This window comes from Sciurus vulgaris (assembly GCF_902686455.1).
Source record: "Sciurus vulgaris genome assembly, chromosome: 7".
NCBI lineage: Eukaryota > Metazoa > Chordata > Mammalia > Rodentia > Sciuridae > Sciurus > Sciurus vulgaris.
The window spans coordinates 131,690,023-131,713,416 of NC_136467.1; the positions used below are offsets into that span (position 1 = coordinate 131,690,023).

Below are 23,394 nucleotides of genomic sequence, written 5' to 3' on the forward strand. Positions count from 1 at the left end.
AATAAATAAATAAATAAAATTTAAAAAATGAACCAAATGACCGGGAATACAAATCATGTCTCTATAAGAATCCTGAATGTTAATGGCCTCAATTCATCAATCAAAAGACATAGACTGGCAGATTCGATTAAAAAGACAGATCCAACAATATGTTGCCTGCAAGAGACTCACTTCATAGAAAAGATACCCATAGACTAAAAGTGAAAGGATGGGGAAAAACATACCATGCACATGGACTCTGCAGAAAAGCTGGAGTATCCATCCTCATTTCAGATAATGTGGACTTCAAGCCAAAGTTAGTCAGAAGAGATAAAGAAGGACATTTCATACTTCTTAAGGGAAGCATCAATCAGCAAGACATAACAATCATAAACATTGATGCCCCAAACAGTGGCTCATTCATGTATGTCAAACAAATCCTTCTTAATTTCAGAAACCAAATAGACCATAACACAATAATACGAGGTGCTTTTAACACACATCTCTCACCACTGGACAAATCTTCCAAACAAAAATTAAAGAAAGAAACAATAGATCTTAATAACACAATCAAAATTTAGACATAACAGACATTTATAGAGTATACCATCCAACCAAGAGCAAATACACTTTCTTCTCAGCAGCACATGGATCCTTCTTTAAAATAGACCGTATATTATACCACAAAGCTAATGTTAGCAAATAAAAGAAGATAGAGATACTACCTTGTATTCTATCAGATCATAATGGATTGAAGTTAGAAATAAAGAGTAAAAACACCTAGAGATTAAACAATATGCTATTATATGATGAATGGATAACAGAAGATATTAGGAAGTAAATTTAAAAATTCTTAGAGGTAAATGAGAACAAAGAAGCATCATATCAAAATCTCTGGGATACTATGAAAGCAGTACTTAGAGGAAAATTTATTTCATGGAGCGCATTCAATAAAAGAAGTAAAACTCAACAAATAAACGACCTAACACTACAGCTCAAAGCCCTAGAAAAAGAAGAACAGACCAGCACCAAAAGTAGTAGAAGACAGGAAATAGTTAAACTCAGAGCTGAAATCAATGAAATTGAAACAAAAGAAACAATACAAAAAATTGACAAACTAAATAGTTGGTTCTTCGAAAAAATAAACAAAATTAATAAACCTTTAGCCACACTAACAAAGAGAAGACGAGAGAAAACCCAAATCACTAAAATTCAGAATGAACAAGGAAATATCACAACATACACGATTGAAATACAAAACATGATTAGAAGCTATTTTGAAAATCAATACTCCACCAATATAGAAAATTTCGAAGACATCAACAGGTTTCTAGAGACATATGAATTGCCTAAACTGAACGAGGAGGACATACACAATTTTAATTGATCAATTTCAAGTAATGAAATAGAAGAAGTCATCAAAAGCCTACCAACAAAGAAAAGTCTGGGACCAGATGGGTTCTCAGCCGAGTTCTACAAAACCTTTAAAGAAGAGCTCATTCCAATACTTCTCAAAGTATTCCATAAAACAGAAGAGGAGGGAACCCTCCCAAACTCATTCTATGAAGCCAATATCACCCTGATACCTAAACCAGACAGAGATACATCGAGGAAAGAAAATTTCAGACCAATATCCTTAATGAACATCGATGCAATAATTCACATACAACAACATATTAAAAAGATAGTGCACCATGATCAAGTGGGTTTCACCCCAGGGATGCAAGATTGGTTCAACATCAGGAAATCAATAAATGTAATTCACCATATCAACAGACTTAAAGTCAAGAATCACATGATTATTTTGATAGATGCAGAAAAAGCATTTGATAAACTACAGCACCCCTTCATGCTCAAAACACTAGAAAAAATAGGGATAGTGGGAACATTCCTTAACATTGTAAAGGCCATCTATGCTAAGCCCATGGCTAATATTATTCTAAATGGTGAAAAACTGAAAGCATTTCCCTAAAGTCTGGAACAAGACAGGGATGCCCTCTTTTACCACTTCTATTCAATATTGTCCTTGAAACTCTAGCCATAGCATAGACAGACCAAAGAAATTAAAGGGATACGAATAGGAAAAGAAGAACTCAAACTACCCCTATTTGCTGATGATATGATTATATACTTAAAGGAACCAGGAAATTCCACCAGAAAACTGTTAGAACTCATAAGTGAATTCAGTAAATAAGCTTGATATAAGATCAATGCACATAATTCTAAAGCATTTTTATTCATAAGTGATGAATCTTTGGAAAGAATAATTAGGAAAACTACCCCATTCACAATAGCCTCAAAAAAAAAAATACTTGGGAATCAATCTCACAAAAGAGGTGAAAGAGCTCTACAATGAGAACTACAGAACACTAAAGAAAGAAATTAAAGAAAACCTTAGAAGATGAAAAGATCTCCCATGTTCTTGGAGAGGCAGAATTAATATTGTCAAAATGGCCATACTACCTAAAGTGCTATACAGATTCAATTCAATTCCAATTAAAATCCCAAAGATGTATCTTACAGAAATAGAGCAAGCAATTATGAAATTCATCTGGTTTCTACCCAGAATAGCTAAAGCAATCCTTAGCAGAAAGAGTGAAGCAGGGGATATCACAATACCAGATCTTCAACTCTACTACAAAGCAATAGTAACAAAAATGGCATGGTATTGGTACCAAAATAGAAAGGTAGATCAATGGTACAGAATAGAGGACAGGGACACAAACCCAAATAAATACAATTTTCTCATACTAGACAAAGGGCCAAAAATATGCAATGGAGAAAAGATAGCCTCTTCAATAAATGCCATATGCAACAGAATGAAACTAAATCCCTATCTCTCACCATGCACGAAACTAAACTCACAATGGATTAAGGACCTCGGAATCAGACCAGAGACCCTGCAGATTATAGAAGAAAATGTAGGTCCAGATCTTCAACATGTCGGCTTAGAACCAGACTTCCTCAACAGGACTCCCATAGCACAAGAATAAAAGCAAGAATCAATAACTGGGATAGATTCAAACGAAAAAGCTTTCTCTCAGCAAAGGAAACTATCAGCAATGTGAATAAAGAGCCTACAGAGTGGGAGAAAATCTTTGCCAATCATACTTCAGATAGAGCACTAATCTCCAGAATCTAAAAAGATCTCAAAAAACTCTACACCAAGAATGCAAATAATCCAATCGACAAATGGGCTAAGGAAATGAATAGACACTTCACAGAAGAAGATCTACAAGCAATCAACAAAAATACAAAAAAATGTTCAACATCTCTAGTAATAAGAGAAATGCAAATCAAAACCACCCTAAGATTCCATCTCACCCCAATTAGAATGGCGATTATCAAGAACACAAGCAATAACAGGTGTTGGAGAGGATGTGGGGAGAAAGGTACACTCACACATTGCTGGTGGGGCTGCAAATTAGTGCAGCCACTCTGGAAAGCAGTGTGGAGATTCCTTAGAAAACTTGGAATGGAACCACCATTTGACCCAGCTATCCCACTCCTTGGCCTGTACCCAAAGGACTTAAAATCAGCATATTACAGAGATACAGCCACATCAATGTTCATAGCTGCTCAATTCACAATAGCCAGATTGTGGAACCAACCTGGATGTCCTTCAATTGATGAATAGATAAAAAAACTGTGATATATATATATATATATATACATATATATATATATATATATATATATATATATATATATACACACACACAATGGAATATTACTCCACCATAAAGAATGATAAAATTATGGCATTTGCAGGCAAATCGATGAAATTGGAGAATATCATGCTAAGTGAGATAAGCCAATGTCAAGAAACCAAAGGACGAATGATATCGCTAGTAAGTGGATGATGACACATAATGGGGGGTGGAGGGGCTAGTGTTAGGGTTAGAGTTAGGGTTAGGGAGGGGGGCATGAATGGAGGAAGTAAGGACTGTTTAGAGGGAAAAGAGAAGTGGGAGGGGTGGGGGGAAGGGAAAAATAACAGAATGAATCAAACAACATTACCATATGTAAATTTATGATTACAAAAATGGTATGTCTTTATGCCATGTACAGAGAAACAACATGTATCCCATTTGTTTACAATAAAAAGAAAATTTAAAAAAAAAAAAGAAAGAATATGCCTTGGACCAGGGATATGGCTCAGCGGTAAAGTGCCTGCCTGGCATGTGTGAGGCCCTGGGTTTGATCCTCAGCACAGAGAAGGGAAGAGAGGAATAATATCACTGATGATTATGAAATAATTATTAATTTTAATAATTTTTGTCTTCAATTTTGGTAAAAATAAACATAACTTCTTACTTAAAAAAAAAAAAAAACAGTAACAGTAGGAGTTAGCCCTTGGAGAGTTTATTATGTGCTGGGCACTGTTCCGGATGCATTAGGTACAGTAACTCATTTAATCCTCACATAAGCCTGCAAGTCTGGATCTACTCTTATATCCATTTTAAAGTGAAGAAACCAAGGCATATCAAGGCAACGTTATTGGCCTGAAGTCACACACAGGTAATAATTCATACAACAGGGACTGAATTGGGGAGTGTGGTTCTAGAACTGGCAATTCTGACCAGTACCCCTTTGTCTCTCTTGGCATAATTGCATACACTTAATTATTTTCCAGCAGATGAACATTTAGTAATGAGTGCTTCTGGTATTGCTGACAGTGTAGACAGAAGTGGACAAGACTTGGTCCCTGCTTTTATGGAGTTTGCAGGGTAGCAGAGGTAACAGACACCAGATCAAAAAGCAGGGACTAAAGTGTGAGCTGGGTGCTGTGGGAGCCCAGTGGGGTTTAGTTACTGATCCACGTGTGGGATCTTGGAGAGGCTTCCTGTGAGAACAGGGAGGGAGCTGGCAGTCCCTGCAGCAGAATGATGGGGTCAGAGTTCAGTGAGGCCCCCCATGCAATGGGGGCATGAGTTCACTTATACATCTGAAACAACATGGCCCTGGATTCTGCAGACCTTGGGCAGGTCATTTATCCTCCAAGTATTCCATTTTCTCCTCTCTAAAATATGCATAAAAACTCCTAACTTGGTGAGTGTGAGATTTGGGTGAGATCAGAGTTACTATGAAGCTGCCTCTGAAAATTTCTTCCTCCTGGGCTGCCAGTGCCTATGGGTTTCTGTGTTTTCAAGCTGATTTAGTTGTCTGTGGCCCCCAGGTGTCTCTTAGTACCACTACCACCCACACAGTTCTCTGCTGAGTTGTGAGGGTGGTCCTGGGGTCGTGAGGATGCTGGAAGCCAGGATCCAGTTCTGCCTGGAATGGGGGCCAATTGACAAGATTGTAACAACGTCAACCTGTCAGATTTCCATGGCTGCCAGAGCAGCTTTGCACACCTCGGAAGTTCCACAATGCATATTTATTCCTACAGTCTTGGAGGTCAGACTTCTTAAATCAAGGTGTTGGTCAGACATCTTAAATCAAGGTTGCCATGCTTCTGGAGGCTGTAGGACAGAATCTGTCCCTTCGCTTTTTCAGCTTCAAGAGCCTGCCTGCCTCCCTGGACTCCAAGCCACACCCTTGAACATCTGTCTTCAAAGTGCAGCACAGCATCTTCATTTCTTTCCCTCTGATTCTGTCTTTACACCTCCTTCTCTGACTCTGACCCCCCGTCGCCTTCTTGTAAGGACCCTCGTGATTACTTTGGACCTGGATAACGCAGGATCACCTCCCCATCTCAAGACTCCTAATCGCATCATATCTGCAAAATCCCATGTGCCGTGTGTGGTGTGTTCCAGGGCTTAGGGTGTGGCCGCCTTGGGAGACGGCGGCATCCTCCACCACAGTCAGCACACAGAGCTTGCATGTCCACTCTCTCATTTCTGACCAGCCTCTTTAAGTGTCTCCTAAGCAGTGCCATAATGGTGATTTTGTACTTGGTCTTGACCTCGCAGCAGCCCCATAGGGTATGATGACATTACGTGGCCCTTGGGATTCTCATTTCTTCACCAGTGATGTGAGTAGAGAGCACGTAGCCAGTGAGTGTTAGAGTCAGAGCTGGCCTGATTAGCAAAGCACATGCTGCCACCTCCTCATCTCTGGCCACCCCTAGAGAATCCTGGAGCCCCAGGTTTCTAGCCATTTGTCCCTTCGCTGTAAGGCCTCACCAGATTCTCCCCACCTTCTATGCTAGATGAAGGAAAAGTGATTCAGACAGCTGCTTGCCGCCTTTGGCATGCTGACCGACTGCAGCCTCAAGTTCACCAACGATGGCAAGTTCCACAAGTTTGGCTTCATCAGCTTCAAGTCTGAGGAAGAGGCTCAGACCACATTGAGCCATTTCAACAAGAACTTTATCGACTCGTCCTGGATCACAGTGAGTGGCTGGGAGGCTCACCCTGCCTGCCTGTCCAGAGCGACACCCACCATCCACCTTTCGCCCAGCACATGGGTCCCAGGGCTGTCCTCCAGGCTGTGAGGTCTTTGGCCGGCTTACCAGGTCCTGCTTTTCTGTGTTCTAAGAATCTCCTGAGAACGAGTCAAACTGTGGCTGGCCTGTCCTGAGTTTTGACGTGATGCAGGCTGTCAGGTGTGAGAACAGGCACGTCTGAAGCATCAGGTGGCACCTGTGCTGCCTGCCGAGAGGGCACTTGAGAGCCACAGGTGGGCATCATCCTGCCCATCAGCGTGCTCTCAGGAGCTCCTGGTCACTGCTGGGAATCTGTGGAGACCTGCGCCCTGGTCCCTGTCCTCACGAGCCTGCTGCCTTTGCACAGGCAGAGCACTGACAGACACAGGCTGCTGTGGTCAGGGTGGTCAGTGCATCAGAGACCCTGGGAAGACAGAGCAGGACCCACCCTGGCCAGGGAGGGGTCAGGAAGTTTCCCGGAGAAGGAGGTCCCACTCAGGTCACCCACATGATGAAATGTTCACTGAATGATAAAATGTCCCCAGTGCTTTGCTGAGAAAGAGAAAACAGTGATGGGCACAAGATCCCATCGAGGCAGCCACATCCCGCGGTCTGGTGTGAGGTGGGCATGGGTTTTACCCAGAGCCTGATGGTGCCTCTCTAATGACAGCAGTTGGAGTCATTTCCCTCTAACCTTCACCCAGACTTTCTGGTATTTGGATTTTTCACCACAGACTTGCCGTTATTATAGGAGCAACTTTGAACATCCTCACAGCAGGATGGACCCAGATGGCAGGCTTTTCTTCAGGGGAGGGGTTGGTGACCGGGGCGACCTAACTGTCTGGGAGTTGTCACCCTGGGCTCCCAGCAGGACCAGCCTTCTCCACGGTCACCTTGAGTGTAAGCGGCCTTGGGTCTGGAGAGGTCCATGGGCTCAGCTCCCTTCCATGCCCCTTTCCCGCCCCGGGCTCCCTGTTACCCATGCTTGTTCCCCAAGGTCAGTGGCACTTGCCTTGCACTCACTAGTGACCCCGCAGCCATCGCTCATCCCTGCCCCTGCCCGGCTGTGCACATGGCCTGCGTCTTAGGTTGTCCTCAAAGCCATCCTTTGGCATGGATGGTTAAAACTCAGGCTCCTGGGTTCCCAGGCACCTGAGACCTCTGTCACCTACGACCTGGTCACCCAGCCATGCTCCCTCACATCTCTGTGCTCCTGGTTCCTGGTCTGGGGACTGGGGAGAGTCGCAGCTCTGCTACCCACTGTTGGGGGTCTCAACCGGTCAGTCCTTGCGGGGCACTTGAGGGTGCCAGTGTGCGGGACACCTCAATAAATGGTAGCAAGTGTAGTGATGTCACGGGACCAGCCAAGGCTGGGGCAGTAGTCATTCACTCAGCTCAGCAAGTCAGTGGCAGCTGCCTCTGTGAAGCCCAGGTCCCCAGGTGCTGAAGATCACCAGAAGGGCTGCTGGCTGTCGCATCATGTGTGAAAATGACCCTGTTCTCTTGCAGGTGGAGTTCTTCAAGTCTTTTGGTGACCCAACGAAGCCCTGAGCCTGGAGCAGATGTGCCCAGAGACCGAGGCAGCCTGAACAGCCCGCACGAGGCCCTGTCCCCCTGCAAGTTAACAAAGTATGCAGGCAGCCCTGAAGGAGCTGAGCCTCGCTCTTGGGTGGCTTCTGAGGGGGCTGTGGGCACTACAGGGTCACCTCCCTGCTTTCTGTGTGACCCTCATCATCTGCACCTTCTTCTTTTAGGATGAAAAGAAAGGTCCCAAGCAAGCTGGAGAAGGTGAGTGTCCCATTGATGGAGAGGGCTGGTGGCAGCAGATCTGAGGGTGAGGGCTAGTCCAGGAAGCAGAGTGCCACACTCTCCACTGTCCCTGTCCTCATCCCCATGGACTCCTGGTTGCCTCATCCTGCAGAGTCCACTCTGCCTCCTTGCTGACCTGCAGACCTTTGGTGCCCAATAGAGGTAGGGGGGTGCCTGTCCTGCCGAGAGCTAGGACGGCCGGGCCACACCTGAGCCGCCTCCACCTCTTCTCCCCCCATATCCCTGCCACCCTGGTTCCAGTGCCACCAAGTGAAGGAAGATAATGAGTTCCAGGAGTTTCTGTCAGTTCACCAGAAGCGGACCCAGGTGGCCACGTGGACAAATGATGCCCTGGACACAGAGTCCCTGATAGGGAAGAGCAAGCCAACCAGTGACTACCTGAACTTTGATGCCGATTCTGGGCAGGAGAGTGAGGAAGCAGCTGAGGAGCCAGCAGGTGAGGCCTGGGCCTCTGCACCTATGTGCCTGTGTCCTTTCCAGCCTGCCTGCCCAGCTCACCATGCCTGCTTGCAGGCACAGGCGGCCTGCCCTGCCTGACCCCAGGCATGGGCCAGCCCAATGCAGCTCTTGAGCTCTCTTAGTTGGCAAGTCTGCTGTGACTGTTCTGATCACTTGCTCAGTCAGTGATCAAAAGGATTGGCTGAGTGCATGCTGTGTGCTAGGCACTGAGGACACAGCAGCGAACAGGAGGCAGAGCACCCCTCCCCCATGTAGCTGTCAGCTGTCTTCCTGATGAGAGGGGAGAAGCAATAGCAGATAAGCACCCCTGGATCACATCATTGGTGACAGAGGACAGGAGGGCTTGGAAGGGGAGCTGTCAGGAAGGTCTTACTGGGGGCGAGCCTTTGTCCCCACCGGTCATTGTGGGGTAGCTAATGGTAGTGAGTGACCAGTTGCAATACAGGTTGGTAGCTCTGATTGGGGGTCCCAGTCAGGGCTGGTTTAAAGATGAAGATGGGGACGCAGCATGAGCTGTAGGCCTGGCAGAGTTTCTGTGCTGAGCTGGAATCTGAAGGACTCGTAGGACTTGGGGGGACACAGTAGCAGGGGGCAGAGAAGGGGTCACAGACAAGGGTGCAACATTTCAGGGCTCAGGAGAGGGGAGCAGGGGCTGCAGGGGCAGACGTGGCCCTGAGTGGGCCGAGGAGAGCAGGGAAGGAGGAGCCAAAGTTCCTGGGCTCGCAGCCCTGGGAGGGGAGGCGGGTTCCCTCCTCAGCCTCCAGGGCTCCCTGCCTGGTGTGAGAGGCTAGAACATAGTCCCAGCAGCCTGCAAGCATGGAGGACACCCTGCACACTCCCTCAGCCTCCGTGGCTCCCTTTCCATAGCTCCTCAGTGGCTGACGTCTTACCAAGTATTCCTCATACATTATACAGCATGTCCAGCATCAGGTAGCAGGATGGGGATGTCCAGAGTGCAGCACACAGCACATTGACAGTGACGTGCTGGAGGTGCTTTGGCACCATCCTGCTGTTCAGATGGATGAGAGCTGCCCCTGCCCAGGATGGAGCAGGCGGCCCTCTGTGGTGACAGACACCATAGTGCGTTCCTCTGTAGTAAGGCCTTGGTCGTACCTACGCCTTCTCTAACATGTTACGTGCCTGGACATAACCCAGCTAGGAGGGTCAGCAGTGACTGCAGAGGGCCGTCCAGGGGAGAGCCAGGCTGTGGTGAAAGCTATGGCACCCTGGGTGTGTGGCATGATCATACAGAACTGCAGAGCTCCACCCTCTCATTGCCCATCACAGGGTTTCCTGGGGCCACTGGGTACAGGGGCCCTGGTCGTGGTGGGTGTGGCATCTCAGCCACCCTCCAGGTTTTCAGCCCTGTGTTGCCCAGGTCTCTGGTGGCCCAGGAAGGTGACCCTCTTCCACCCCGGCTCTCTCAGCAGAGCAAGGCCTTGAGCCAAAGACGGCTGCATAGAAGGGGCGAGATCTCGGTCATGGTGTACTTGAAGTCCAAGATGGTGGCTGCCGAGTCATCCTCAGAGGAGAGTGAGGATGAAGTAGCAAACTGTGACGTAGGGAGTGAGGCAGAGGAGTCCTCCGCCACCAAAACCCAGCAGGCTTAAGGGAGCACAGGGGCCCTGCCTGGGAATAGGAAGCCACAGGAGCCTGGAGCCTGGGTACCTACCTCTGGGGGACAGGGAGGGGTTCTGTGCATGTCCACCTGTCAAGGCTGTAGGAGGAGTGAAGGGGGTGTCCATGTTGCACGTGGTGTTCAGTAACAAGGCGGACAGACACGAACAGGCCACGTGATAGGTTGAGATTAGTCAAGCCCGCCTACATGCCCGGTGATGCACTGCTGTCACAGAATGTCATTACCATCTCTGGGGCCATTCTTCTTCCATTTCATAGGTGAGAAAACTGAGGCCTGGAGAAGGGAAATGACAGGCTCCCATGATGGGGTCAGGCCCCAGCCTGGGTCTTTCAGGCTTTGAAGTTAAGAGTTATAGAGGTGGACATGACCCTTGAGGACGGCCACCTTGTCCCTCAACAGGGAGTCCTCTGCTCCAGACACAGGGCACTTGGACATGTGTGTGTCCCCATTCTTGAGTGGAAGCAACCAGTCTTTCACTTCCCAATGAGAGGAAGGGGGCTCCCTCTGCCTCCTCTTCTCTTTCCTCTTCCTCCTCCCTCCCTTTCTAGTTACCGTGCCCTGCAGGGAGTCTGGGAGTTCGAGGCTCAATCTCAGCTCTGACCCTTGTGGGCTGCTAGGCCTGGGGGGATGCTTCAGCCCACAGGCCTCTCTGATCCTCATCTGCAGAATCTGCAGAGGACATCCTGGCAGTGCCATCCTTCCAACCATCTCCTGAACCCCTGTGCTCAGGGTGGCCCTGGGGGTCACCATGTCCAGCACGGTCTGGGCAGCCACCCTCCCAGCACATTGACGTTTCTGTGCTGGGACTAGAAATGACCTTGTTCTGCACCTGTTGGCTTATGGCAGGCTCTTCTGGGGAGTGAGTGCTAGCTGGGCAGGTTTTAGCACCAAAGGATCTACCAAAACTTAGGTTGTGCCGAGCTATCTGGAGTCTAGAATTACAGGAAAAAGTGCTGAATTTAGAATCTGTGTGGAATTAGAGGCTCAGTAGGAGGCTGGCCTCTGCATGCTGGGCTCAGCGTGCAGCACAGAGCCAGATGGGATCAGCGGCTACAGGGTGCATGCCTCGGCTCCTCCCTCTGCCCTGGCCCTCTGCTGGCAGGGGCCTGTTCACCTGCCTATGGTATGCTGACCTGGCTGCAGCTCTCACTTCAGAGGCAAATGAGGACCCTGCATCCAGTGCGTCCGCACTAACCAGACCCTGAGTCTGTGGCAGACACAGGCGCCAGCACTTCCTGCCACCCTGGCTGGAGCTGCGACTCCCGGTCTGTCCCCTGCTTCCCCATCTCAGGGAACCCACTGTGGTCTTTTCTCTTTGTTCTCAGACAGAGAAACCCACAAAAGAGGAAGGAGCCCACCACCCCCCACACCATGAAGCTGCGGGGAGCCCTGTTCAGTGTCACAGAGGTATGTGCTCCTAGGACAGGGTGAGGAGGAGGCCACTTGGATTGAGAGCTGAAGGAATCACAGACCAAAAGGCTGACCGATGTCATCTCAGGCATCCACTAAGGAGGGACTGTGATGGCTGCCTTGAGGAGGAGGAGGCCTGTTCTGCTCCCTCACCTACAGCAGGGTGGGTGGGCAGCTGGGGCAGAGGGCTGGCCTATGGTCAGATGGTCCCTTGGGAGAGTCCTTCCCCCACTTTGCAGCAGGCGGCTGCTGTAGGTGCATGTGAGTGTGGAGGGGTTGCTGTTTTCAGAAACAGGCTGCAGGCCAGCTGGCACCATGGCTGCAGCTGGCTGGCCCTAGAGCTGCCTTAGCAGAGGACCCTGTTCTCATGCCCCCTTGTGACAGTTGTTCCCCATATGAGATTCTAGAAGACCCGGCTAAATAAAAAGTATGAAAAGTCACCTATAACCCAGATGGCCATGTGAGTGACCATGAGCGGGCGTAGCCAGAGGGGGTGCTGGGATGCAGGTGTGATCGCTGCAGGTCTGATGACTAGAGGTGATCCGCAGGTGCCCACTGTCCTCGGCACACTGGGCTGCCCTGCCCCAATTCCCGGGTCCCACCAGTGACACCCCTGACATTTGGGACGAACCTTCTTAAGTGTCCTTTTCTTTGTGCACTGACGCTGACCTCTGCCATTGGTTTGCTTTTTCCACATCCCTCTGGTAGGACTGGCTTGCGACACCGTGACACCGCCATTTTCCTTCTCGCATGTTCTTCTGTGCTTAGGGACACTTTGATACACTTCCTGGTCTCCTAAATGGGACATGGGAGTTAAAATTTTTTGCTATTAGAAATACTGAAGCAATTCCTTGTGATCGAGGTCAGTTGGGTTTTGTTGTTGTTTTGTTTGTTTGTTTTGTTTTTTTAATTTGGTACCCAGGATCGAACCTTGGTGTGTGTAACCACTAATCCACATTTTATGTTTTATTTTGAGACAGGGTCTCATTCAGTTGCTCAGGGTCTCACTAAGTTGCTGAGGCTGGCTTTGAACTTATGATCCTCCTCCCTTAGTCTCCCAAGCTGCTGGGAGAGTGGCGTGCACCACGCCCATCCTAGTTAACTTTTTTTTAGGGAAAAATGATGAACCCCTGCCTTACTCCTCATAATGAGAAAAGTTTCAGACTCATCAAGGATTTGAGCTGAACAAATTTCTTTCTAAGCAATTCACAAACTTTGATGGAAAAACAAAAAATGGACGTGTTGACTGCCTACCAGCCAGAAACCCTGTAAGGCCACGGCTGCCATGGGGGTCAGAAGGTGGACCGCAGAATCCATAGCCGGACAGCACGCAAGAGGTGCCAATTTCTCTAATTTACAGAGATTCTTATGAAGGATACATGACCCGCCCACCAGAAAAATGGAGAAAGGACAAGAGGTTTTTGAAGAAAAAGAATTCAGGTGGCCTGTACAGATGCTTGAATTTATTCATAATTATTAAAAATAAAATCAAAACTGAAAGTTCATGTTTTCACTTGCCAAAGTGGCATACATTTTTCACATTTTGTAATAAACATTTTCATGTCTTTTGGAGGACAACGTAGAAGTGTCAGGCAGAATTAGGAACATCAGGCCTTTGCCGAGCTGGTGCTGAGCTTCGCCCCACAAGTGATTCCCCCGAGCACACCAGAGTCTGAACTCAAGAAAGTTCTTTGCAACCTTCCTGTTATTATTTAAACTTAATGTGTTGATTTATAATCATCAATAAGAACAGAAAGCAAAGCTCCATTTCTAGGAAGGCGTGTATCCATGATTCTCAGAAGGGAATGGTCTGCCCCTGTGGAACAGATGGGGATGTCCAGAGGAACTCTTGGTTGTCACCGCTGAAGGAGCTGCTGCTGACATCTACAGGGCAGAGAAACTGGCATGCTGCCAGATGCCCTGCTGCACACAGGACAGTGCCCACAACAAAGAATCACCAAGCCCACAATATCACCAGTGCCTGGGTTAACTCACAGGGCACATTGAAATGGGGGAACATGAGGTGTCACATGAAGAATGCAGTGACAGGAAGACCTCAGTGTGATGTGGCAAGTGGAAAAATCCCGGTGTGAAACAGCAGGTGGTTCATCCCCAGAGTCACCTGACTGCATGTGGTGCAGGTGCTGGCTGTCCCACCAGGCACCAGGAACGAGGCCAGGCTTCTGGAGAGAATCTGATAATCAGGAAATTGGCAGCAGCCATGTGAAAACCCTACCTTTGCTGGACTTCTTCATTTGTTTGGAATGCTTTTTAGTTTCGTCTGGTGGCTGGCATCACAGGCTACTCAGAGCAGGGGCCTCTGAGCACCCAGTGCCCAGATTAAAACTGGTTTCACTGCTTTTTATTTTGTAGAAGGAGCCAGGAAGGGAGAGCTGGCCCTTAGAATTAGGAGTCGGTTTTGTTTTCTGATTTGCACTTTTCAGCATTTTCCGTGATTTCACCCTGCCTGTTCGTGTATTTTTTTAAATATGTGTTTTAGTCACACACACATCCAGAGAAGAGAATGGTTAACAAAACAGGGGTCTCCTTACAACGTGAAGTATCATGGACAGATATCTATGCTGTAGAGTGAAGTGAGAAAAGCTAGATTTGACCCCAAGTATAAAAGAAAAAAAAAAAAAAAAAACCTCAAAAAAGGTCAGATACGATGCCTTAAAATAGCAGCGATGATGTTGCTATTCTATAGTTGTTACACAGTTCTTCTCTGATCTCTATTTTCCAATTCTTCTATTTTACGATGGAGGAAAGATGAGTATAACTGAAAGCAGAACCGTAATCGCCCTGTTTTCTTTTCCGATTCAGTACTTTGCCCCTCCTCTCTTTACTGGGCCGCACTTTTCTTGTTGCACTGATCAGGGGCCAAACTTCTCCCTGCAGAAGAATGTCATGGAATTCCTGGTGCCCCTGAAGCCAGAGGCCATTTGGATAGTGAGGAACATGCATGGGAACAAGACAGGTGAGGTCTGGGAGCTGTGCCTAGTCAGGGAGGCCAAGCACGGGGTGGGGCATGTCTCCTCTCCAGGTGGCGGTCCTCACTCTACCCTGGTCAGGACACTGCTCTGATGGCCTTCTTCCTGCCTCTGGCAGCCTGGTGGAGAGTGTTAGAATTGTCACCTGTCTCTCCTTGCCCAGCCTTAGCTCTTCTGGCAGGTTCCCCCATCTGTTTAGATAGAGGTCAGCAGTTCTGGGTTTGCTGGGCTGAGTTCATGCTGGCAGAAGATGGTGGCGTAGACAGGGTTCTGCTCTGAGGCTCACGGGTAGAGGTCCCATGAGGCTGAGGCTGAGGCTGTGGAGGCCTCCCATGATCAGGAAAGACTCCCCACCTGCTGGTGTTGTGTGAGTCACGGCCTCTTGCTTCCCAGGAGTGGTGCTGGTGGGCGGCACTTTACTCTGAGCATGTGTGGTGCTGCCCCTGGGTGTCCTCTCTGGCAGTGAGCCTCCGCTCCTGGCCTTGGAGCCTGGATCTGGCTGCCCAGAGGCATGGCTGGAGGGAAGCTGGTGCTGGGAGGATGGTGGCAGAGTCCAGCCCCCAGTGCTAGGCCGGGTCATGGGGCCATCGTGAGCATTTCTCCTTTGCAGAACCTGGTCAGGGAAGGACTGAGGCCAAGAGGGAGGCAGAAAGGCCCTTTGTTTCTGACTCCTGGCATCTGGCGCCTTCACCTGCCAACCCAGGCTGGTGCGGAGAGCTCCTCAAAAGGGAGTTTGGCCTGGTGGGGAGGGAGGCGGGTGTGCTTGGAGGCTTCCAGCCTCTGCCCTGAGCTGGGTGCAGCATTCCCAGTGACTCCCTGTGTATGCAGAGCCTGCAGTTACCTCTGTCCTGGTCCCCCTCAGGGTACATCTTTTGGATTTCAGCAGCGAAGAGGAAGTGAAGAAAGCCTTGAAGTGCGACAGGGCATACGTGGGTAAGGGGGCACTGGCAGGGCCCCTCGGGCTTCTTATTCCCTCATGGGCTCCTTCATGTACGTCTGTGCCCAGCTTTTCCTCCCACCCTACGTTGTGGGCACTGAGGGTACAGCAGCAGAGGGGATGTGGAGAGGCAGGGAGCGCCAGAGCCCATGAGCGGGCCCATGGCCCTGGGCAGTACAGGGTGGTCAGGGCAGTGGAGAGGGCTGGGGTTGGAGGAGGCAGGTCTCTGGCGGGATGACTACTGGGCCTCCTGGAGTGAGGAGAAGGCTCTGGCCTCTGGACAGGGTTGGTGGGGGTGCAGCAAGGGCACCTTCCCCAAGCTGGGATGTGGTCCTCCACCCTCTCTGGCAGGGATGGCTATTGCACCGAACCACAGACTCCTGGGGATGCATTGTGCTAGGGTATACAGGTGTTCCTGGGAGTCCTGCTGGCAGGTCAGGGGAAGGTATCCATCAAGCCCTTGCAGTGTGGGTAGAGGCAGGCCATCCCTGCGGCCTTCTTACACATGCAGGGTGGTTTTGCAACCTGCTCACCAGCAGGTGATTGTTCAGGGTCGGCCTGTCACATGAGACCTTTCCCAAGGCAGAGCCACCAGCAGTGCCAGAGTGGGCTCAGAGTTCAGAGGACCTGTCACTTGGCCTGGAACAGTGGGAACAGGCCCCAAGGGCCGAGGCCATGCTGGCAGGATGGGAGAGGTCCCAGGGGCTCAGGCCTCTGCCCCGCTACAGAGCCTGCTGCTGGGCCCATCACCTTTCCCAGCTGGAACATCTGGCAGCCTGCAGCCAGGGCCTGGGTCCCCAGCCAGGTGTGTCAAGTCCCAGGCTCCCCGGAGCCCTGACCCTCTCCTCCTGCAGGTGGATGCTACATCAAGGTGTTCAGGGAGAAGCACGTGCCCACAGCCAAGGGGCCCCTGCAGAACAGAGTGTAGCCCTGACAAGGCCGGTTGCTCAGAAAGAACGAGGAGGAGGAGGACCTGGCGGACTCCAGGAGGCTCTTTGTGCTCAACCCACCCCTCACCGAGGAGGACCTGGAGGTCCTCTTGTCCCCTAAGGTAGGGCTTTGCTCCTGGCCGCACATGTAGGCCCCTACTGTGCCTGGCTCCCACTTGGCTGGGTCAGCCCCATCTGCCTCCCACTTGCTCTTGACCTTGGGCAGTGGCTCTAGCTGGTCTCATCTGAAAACAGGGCTCTCTGTCCTCACTGCAGATCTAGTGGCATCTTCTGCTTTCTGAACTTGAACTTGGATTCCTTTTTTTTTTTTTTTTTTTTCCTTAACAGTGTTGGGGATTGAACCCAGGGTCACTCTGCCACCAAGCTACATCTCCAGTTTTTTGTTTTTTTTTTTTTTAATTTTAATTTGAGACTGTCTTGGTAAGTCCACGAGGCTGGCCTTGATCCTCCTGCCTCAGCCTCCCAAGTTGCTGGGACCACAGGCATAGCCAGCATGCCCTGCAGAACTTGATTCCTTAGCTCTCACCATCCATATGCAGAGCGGGAGTGATCGAGGCGTTTTCCTGAGTTTCCTTGGCTTCTGGTGTTGGAATCCAGCAGCCGCCCAGCCCTCCCCACCCACCATGCTCCTGCCTGGGAATGCTTTTCTTTTTCAATTCTTCCTAAGCAAACCGAGCTTCTGAGAAGAGGCAACAGCCAGGGCCATCTTTGGTTTTGCTGCTGTTACTTCTTGGGCTGAGAATTTGCAGGCCCCTAGTTGAGCTTGGTCACAGGGGCCGTTTGTCAAGGGGAGGAAGGTGGGCTCGCAGTGCAGGTGGATCTGTGCTCTGGAGATGCTGCCAGCACCCTGTCTTCTGGGAGGCTGGGCTGGGTGTGGAGGATTAGCGAGGCCGTGAGAGTGGCTTGGGCCTAGGACAGCTCAGAGGTCCCAAGTGGAACCTGCTTGCAGGCCAGGTGATGGAACCTAAAGGTCTGTCCATGCTGTCCTGCTCCCCAGGTCCTCCCACAGGCTGGTGTCCTGTCACATGGCAGTGCTGGGTGGATGGGAGAGGGCTTGACCATAGACTGCAGGTATCCATTTGGGATGTGGCCGCCCCTGGTGTTCAGAGCGGAACCATGCAGATAATGTCCTCTGAGAGGGACGGTGTCATGAACACTTATGTGGCACTAACTGCAGCAGGCCCTGGGTAGTGACTGCACACTAACTCTTGGACACTTGAGGCCACTGTGTGTGGGACGACTTTTGTGCCATTCACAGGCAAGAGGAGGAGGCCTGTGTGGGCGAGGCCACTGCCCAGGACAGGCTGTGCGCAGCAGACCATGGAGCCAGGTGCAGCCTGGCACCTTCCTCCTGACTTCTCTTAGGGTGGACGCAAGGGGACTGGGAAATGACACCCTTGACCTGGAGGTGGGCCTCGTGACTGGCAGTCACCATCCTTTCCCTTGGACTGAGTGGATGTGGCTGGTGCACAGCAGCCGTTCTGTGGTCATGTGGCCGACCCTTAGGGCCCAGCACTTTCCCCTGAGCTTGGGCCCAGATCAAACCCAGGTGACTGACATTCTTCTGTCCTCAGGTCCCCTGCCAGAGCTCCACTACCCCATCAACTGCCTGACCAAGAAACCCAAGGGCTTTGCCTTCATCACCTTCATGTTCCCCGAGCACGCAGTGAAGGCCTATGTGGCAGTGGATGGGCAGGTGTTCCAGGTGAGGTTGCTCATGGGCCTGCCAGGGTCGCCGAGCCTGGTGACAGGAGGGATGGCCCCGTGGACTGCAGGGAGCTCTGCTCTTCAGGGTCACCTTGCGATGTGCCCAGGCCACCTTCCCTCCAGTGCACCTTCATTCACAGCGTATGGACTTTATGGGCTCCAGGCCAGACCTGGCCCACCCACAGCCACTCACGTTCTCCCTGTGCAGGGCCTGGGGGCACAGTGTTAGGGGCTGTGGGGTGTCACCGAAAGGCACCTTTCCCTTGGCATGGCCGTGTCGGGGACCCCAGCACCAGCTGAACTGAGAGTAACCAAGTGTCTGCTCTGGCTGCTGTCCCTGTCTTCCTGCAGGTCTGGCCCTGGGTCCAACATGTTTAGGACAGGAGGCCCCACTAGACAGGAGGCCCCACTGGAGAGCAGGGCTGGAGGCCAGGAGGGCAGCTCACCCACTTCCTCCCCTGTCCCCACAGGGCAGGCTGCTGCATGTGCTGCCGTCCACCATCAGGAAGGAAGCCAGTGAGGATGCCGATACCCCTTGCTCGTCCTACAAGAAGAAGGCATCTAAGGACAAAGCCAGCAGCTCCAGGTCCTCGCCAGCCCCGCCCAGCCTCTGTCGCCTTCTCCACCTTTCCCAACCGCCTGGTCCCTTTTGCTCTATAGCTTGAGGTTCATCCTCACCTCCGAGCCAGTTTCCCCACTGCAGATGGGGAGAGTGGTGCCGTGTATACTTATGCTCTGAGGTATCGCGTCCACTAAGAGTGGACAGTTGCCACCTGCTGGGCCCTGGCACAGGCCAGCTGCTGGCACTGCCAGAGGTTAGATCTGTCAGCACCGCTGCCTGCAGGTGGGGAGCCCACCCAGGACAGGCGAGCAAGTGGGAGGGCTAGGAAGGCGGGGAGGCTTGTGACAGGCTGTGTCTGTGAGAGAGCACCCGTGGGTCCCAGCGTGGCCTGTCCTGCTCTGCCCCTGCCCGCAGCTCCCACAACTGGAACACACTGTTCATGGGGCCCAACACATGGCTGATGCCATCACACAGAATTACAGTGCCACCAAGAGCCAAGTGTTCGACCACGTGAGTGGCCTGTGACTTGCGAGCTTCATGTCCACAGACCCTCTTGGTGAATATGTCCAGGGCTGGATCCCCGCGGAATTCTTTCTGGGCAAAACCAGGAGTGCATTTCAGCCATGTGGCAAGGGACGTCCCTTGATTCTGCCTGTTGGCTGCTTTCTCCATGGTCCTCTGCCCTTCCTTAAGACACTGGAGGCCAACCTGTCTGTGGAGGTGGACGGCAAGCCCGTGTGTAACTGAATGGCCTGGTGACCACATTTTTAAAAGAAACAGGAAAATTAATTCTAACAGACGCCGTCTTCAGCTAATGCGTCGGAGGGATCGTCGCTTCGCTGCGCCCAACATAGTCATAGGGTGTTTCTCCTCCCTTTTTCCCACCCAGGCCACTGAATTGCACATGTAGCAGAACGTGGGTTTGAGCCACGCCTCAGGTGTCCAGTGGCTCATGGCTGCCATGCTGGGCAGTGCAACTTGGCCTGAGTTGGAGGGAGGGACAAGGGACAGCTGCAGTAGCTTAGGTGCCACAAGTACCCCAAGCACCAGGGCTTCGCAGTGCCAGGACAGAGTCCTATCTTCTAGAGCTTCTGGTGCCTTCTGGAGCCGCCTAGTGGAGACAGGTGGAGAGAGGAGAGCCTGGGCTGGTTGGGGAGGTGACAGAGCAAGGACTGCTTGGAGCGAGGGGTCGGGGTCAGGGTCAGGCCTGCAGAAGCCCCCACGAGCTGCAAGAGGAGCTGCAGACCTGCCCACTATGGAGAAGGAAAGAGACCAAGCGGGTGCAGGGACACGTGGCTGGAGAGGGCGCCAGAGGGGGTCAGGTGGGTGTGGCTGGGTGAGGGGCACCGCTGAACCCACTTCCACTGGCTCTGCTCAGCTGCTGGCTGAAGAGAGCAGATCGGGTCCACCTGATGGCCGCGGGCCTACTTTCCTCCCTCCCTCAGGAGACCAAGGGCAGTGTGGCTGTCCGTGTGGCCCCTGGGGAGACCCAGCTGGTCCAAGAGTTGTAGCACTTGCTTCTATGAGATTTTTAGGGAGGACTGTTGAATGAGGTGTATAGAGTGAGTTTTCACTGGTAAAAATTAAGAGCTAGCAGAGGTGTGTATTTGTGAACATCTATGGGGAGTAAGGAGAGATCTCTGAGATAAATGAAGATGAACTGAAGTTTGAAAGGAGGGCTCTATGAGGTGTGTAACTGGGCCTTCTGAATAGTGAAATGATGGCATTCTGAGGTGTGTAGAGGCATGGTGTGTGGTGTGTAGCAATGGTTCTCTGGTCCCAACATTGATACAGTGATGGATAAATAATGTGTATAGAAAATGGGTCTAAGGTGTGTATGGATGGCCCTCTGAATTCTGTAGAATGGGCACTTGATAAGAGTAGGTAGGGCTCTGAGCTGTGTGGAGAGGTGACTGCTATGTGTGTAGGAAGTGTTCACTGAAGTGTAAAGGAAAGGTTCTCTGAGATTTATAGTGCAGATGACTTGAAGTGTGTACGGAGGCCTCTATTAAGTGTACAGGAGGAATCTATGAGGGGTGTAGAATGGCTTTTGACTGCATAGGAGTGCTCTCTGTTGTGTAGTTAGGATCCTCAGAAATGAATAATGAAATCTATCTGATATGACTAGGTAGAACACAATGAGATGTAATGGGAGTATTCTTTGAGTACAATAGGGGGAATCCCTATATTGTTTAGGAAGGCCACTCAACAGTGTATCCAGAGTCTTCTCTGAGGTGTGTCAGGCCAACCCTCAGAGGCGAGTAGAGAGGGCATTTTGTTGAGTAGTATGTTGTATCCAAGTTGTGTAGTAGGGTGTGTTGTTGTTTGTAGCATGGTAATTCTGAAGTTTGAATTAGCATCTAACTGGAACTTATAAAGAGTACTCTCTGGGGTGTATAGGAAAGGCTTTCTGAGTTGTATAAGTGTTGCTCAATTAAGTGTGGGGGCAGTGTCCTTAGGAAGTTGAGGTGTGTAGAAAAAGCTCTTGGTATTAGTAGGGAGTCATTATTGAGACATATAGGGAAGTGAGTTTGAGGTGTGAAGGAAAGATTCTCTGATGTGTTGAGTGGGTTCTCATTTTTATGTAGGGTGGGCTCTCTGACATGTAGGGAGAACCCTCTGAATGGTATAGAAGGGCTTTATGAGGTTTGTAGGAAGGCTTATTGATGAGAGTGTAAGTGTTCACTTAAGTGAATAAAAGGGCTATTGCAGTGTATAGGAAATGTCTCTGTGGTGAGTCAAAAATTTTCTCTGAGGTATGTATTGCAGGCTCTCTGAGGTAAGTAGAAAGGCTCTCTAAGGTGTTTAGAGAAGACTTGCTAAGAAGTATAGTTACTAGGGCTTGTGAAGTACTAGTTTGTACTCACTCAAATATGTAGTTATGTCTCTCTGAGGTGTGGAGAGAATGATGTAAGGTGGCCCTCTTTTAAAGGATAGTATCACAGCTTGATCAACATCAAACTCAAGGAGTCACAAATATGAGACACAAATATAAATACACACAGTCAAAAATTTCTGAGGGTCTGGTGCTATCTAAATGGGAATCTGAGTGGAGGGCTAGACTCTACTCACTTCCAATGGCCTGTCCTGTTTCACCTCTGGTCTTCTTGGGATATATCACCAGATTTGTTGGTCCCAACATTGATACAGTGCTTCCAATCTTGGGAAAGGCCCCTCCTAGGGACTTTCCTGAGAAATAAGCATTCAAAGATGAGAAGACATTAAGAACTAGTGGCTCTGGACTTCCTGTCTCAACACAAGCGAGTGGAATGGAGTTTATCTGGAATGTGGTTGCCTAGCTACTAGGGTTCCAAGTTCTGTGTGTTCTACTGCCAAGGAAGTGAGGTCACTTTTCTGGGGACTGCATACCCATAGCTCTTTCTCAGACAAGATGGTTTTAATGGCCCACTGATATGCAGGTTTCTCCCAGCTTCCCTTGACATATACACAAGTGGACATGGTTACACCAATACATCCTGGTTCTGGTCCCCAGACTGTCCCAGGTGTAGCCAACTCACCTGGTTTGGAGAGACAGTTTGAATCAGACCCATTTACTCCTTCTGGCCATGTGGGTGGCCCTGAAGAAGTCATTATGCCTTACAAGACCTGATCACTTTTGCCATTTATTTCCCGGGGTTATTCTGGTACATGGTTTTGAAGTTGTCATCAGGTGTATAAGGTCATTTATATACGTACTCCTTGGAAACCGTAATATTTGAGTTAGTGTCTGTAATGCACCAACATACAGAAAACACAAAATAGAAAGGAGAAGGACAAGGGATGACATACAACTCTACCATGATGTGAATCAAACAGTAAAAGATGGAAAATCAACTTCTACATTGTCCTTGTTTCCACTCTGCCCCACTGGAAGTTTGCAATGACTGACTTTCAGAGATAGACTCCCTGACCAATACACTTTCCAATGCTTCCTGTGAAATTTAAAATTATTTAATATTTTTTCTCACTGTATGATATGGTTACACTACAAGGGATCACTGGCACCAGAGAATTCTGTTGTCCAAAACCTGTAGCTTCCCCCTCTAAGTGAATCCACATCAGCATCTGGTTTCAAAGAAAAATAAATCAGCAAGAGCCATGGTATTTCACTTCCAAGATGTAGTCATCAGAAGTCTCATTTCTTTGTCTCCATAGTCCCATAGCAGTGGCACTCCTACAATTCCAGAGATTTTTTGGAAAAGTTTGTGTGGCAGCAGGCAAAGTTCCAGGGACCCCATTAAATAGCAAGGAACTGGCATTCTGTTTCCATTTCTAAATGCCTCACATAGATAAACATATTTTGGTTATAAAATTCATGAATGCAATTTTTATCGAGAAGAAATGATGTTGTGAAATTGCCAAAACTTTTTTCAATACCATGGTCATAACCATGGGAGTGGAATTCTCTTTCTCTATTTATTTATGGAACATCTGCACTGCTTCTTTCAAGGTCACAGCAGGTCACTTCTTTTTGTGTATGTTGTTGAAGACAGTTTATTTCTATACTTCTAACTAAAATTTGGAAAGAAGGCCCAGCAGAAGAACAAAGAACAAACTCAGA

At 49.7% G+C, this 23,394-nt stretch overlaps 1 pseudogene across 1 annotated transcript; it reads left to right on the forward strand.

Moving 5' to 3' along the window:
- The first annotated feature begins 6,175 nt into the window (after window positions 1–6,175).
- On the forward strand, window positions 6,176–20,344 carry LOC306665791 (putative RNA-binding protein 19; annotated as a pseudogene). Its single transcript has 14 exons — window positions 6,176–6,316; window positions 7,498–7,628; window positions 7,859–7,978; window positions 8,104–8,137; window positions 8,420–8,615; window positions 10,066–10,302; window positions 11,603–11,684; window positions 14,586–14,664; window positions 15,540–15,610; window positions 16,469–16,665; window positions 18,138–18,269; window positions 18,742–18,857; window positions 19,248–19,343; window positions 20,279–20,344. The product of its transcript is annotated as a putative RNA-binding protein 19 (transcript).
- Window positions 20,345–23,394: the final 3,050 nt, after the last annotated feature.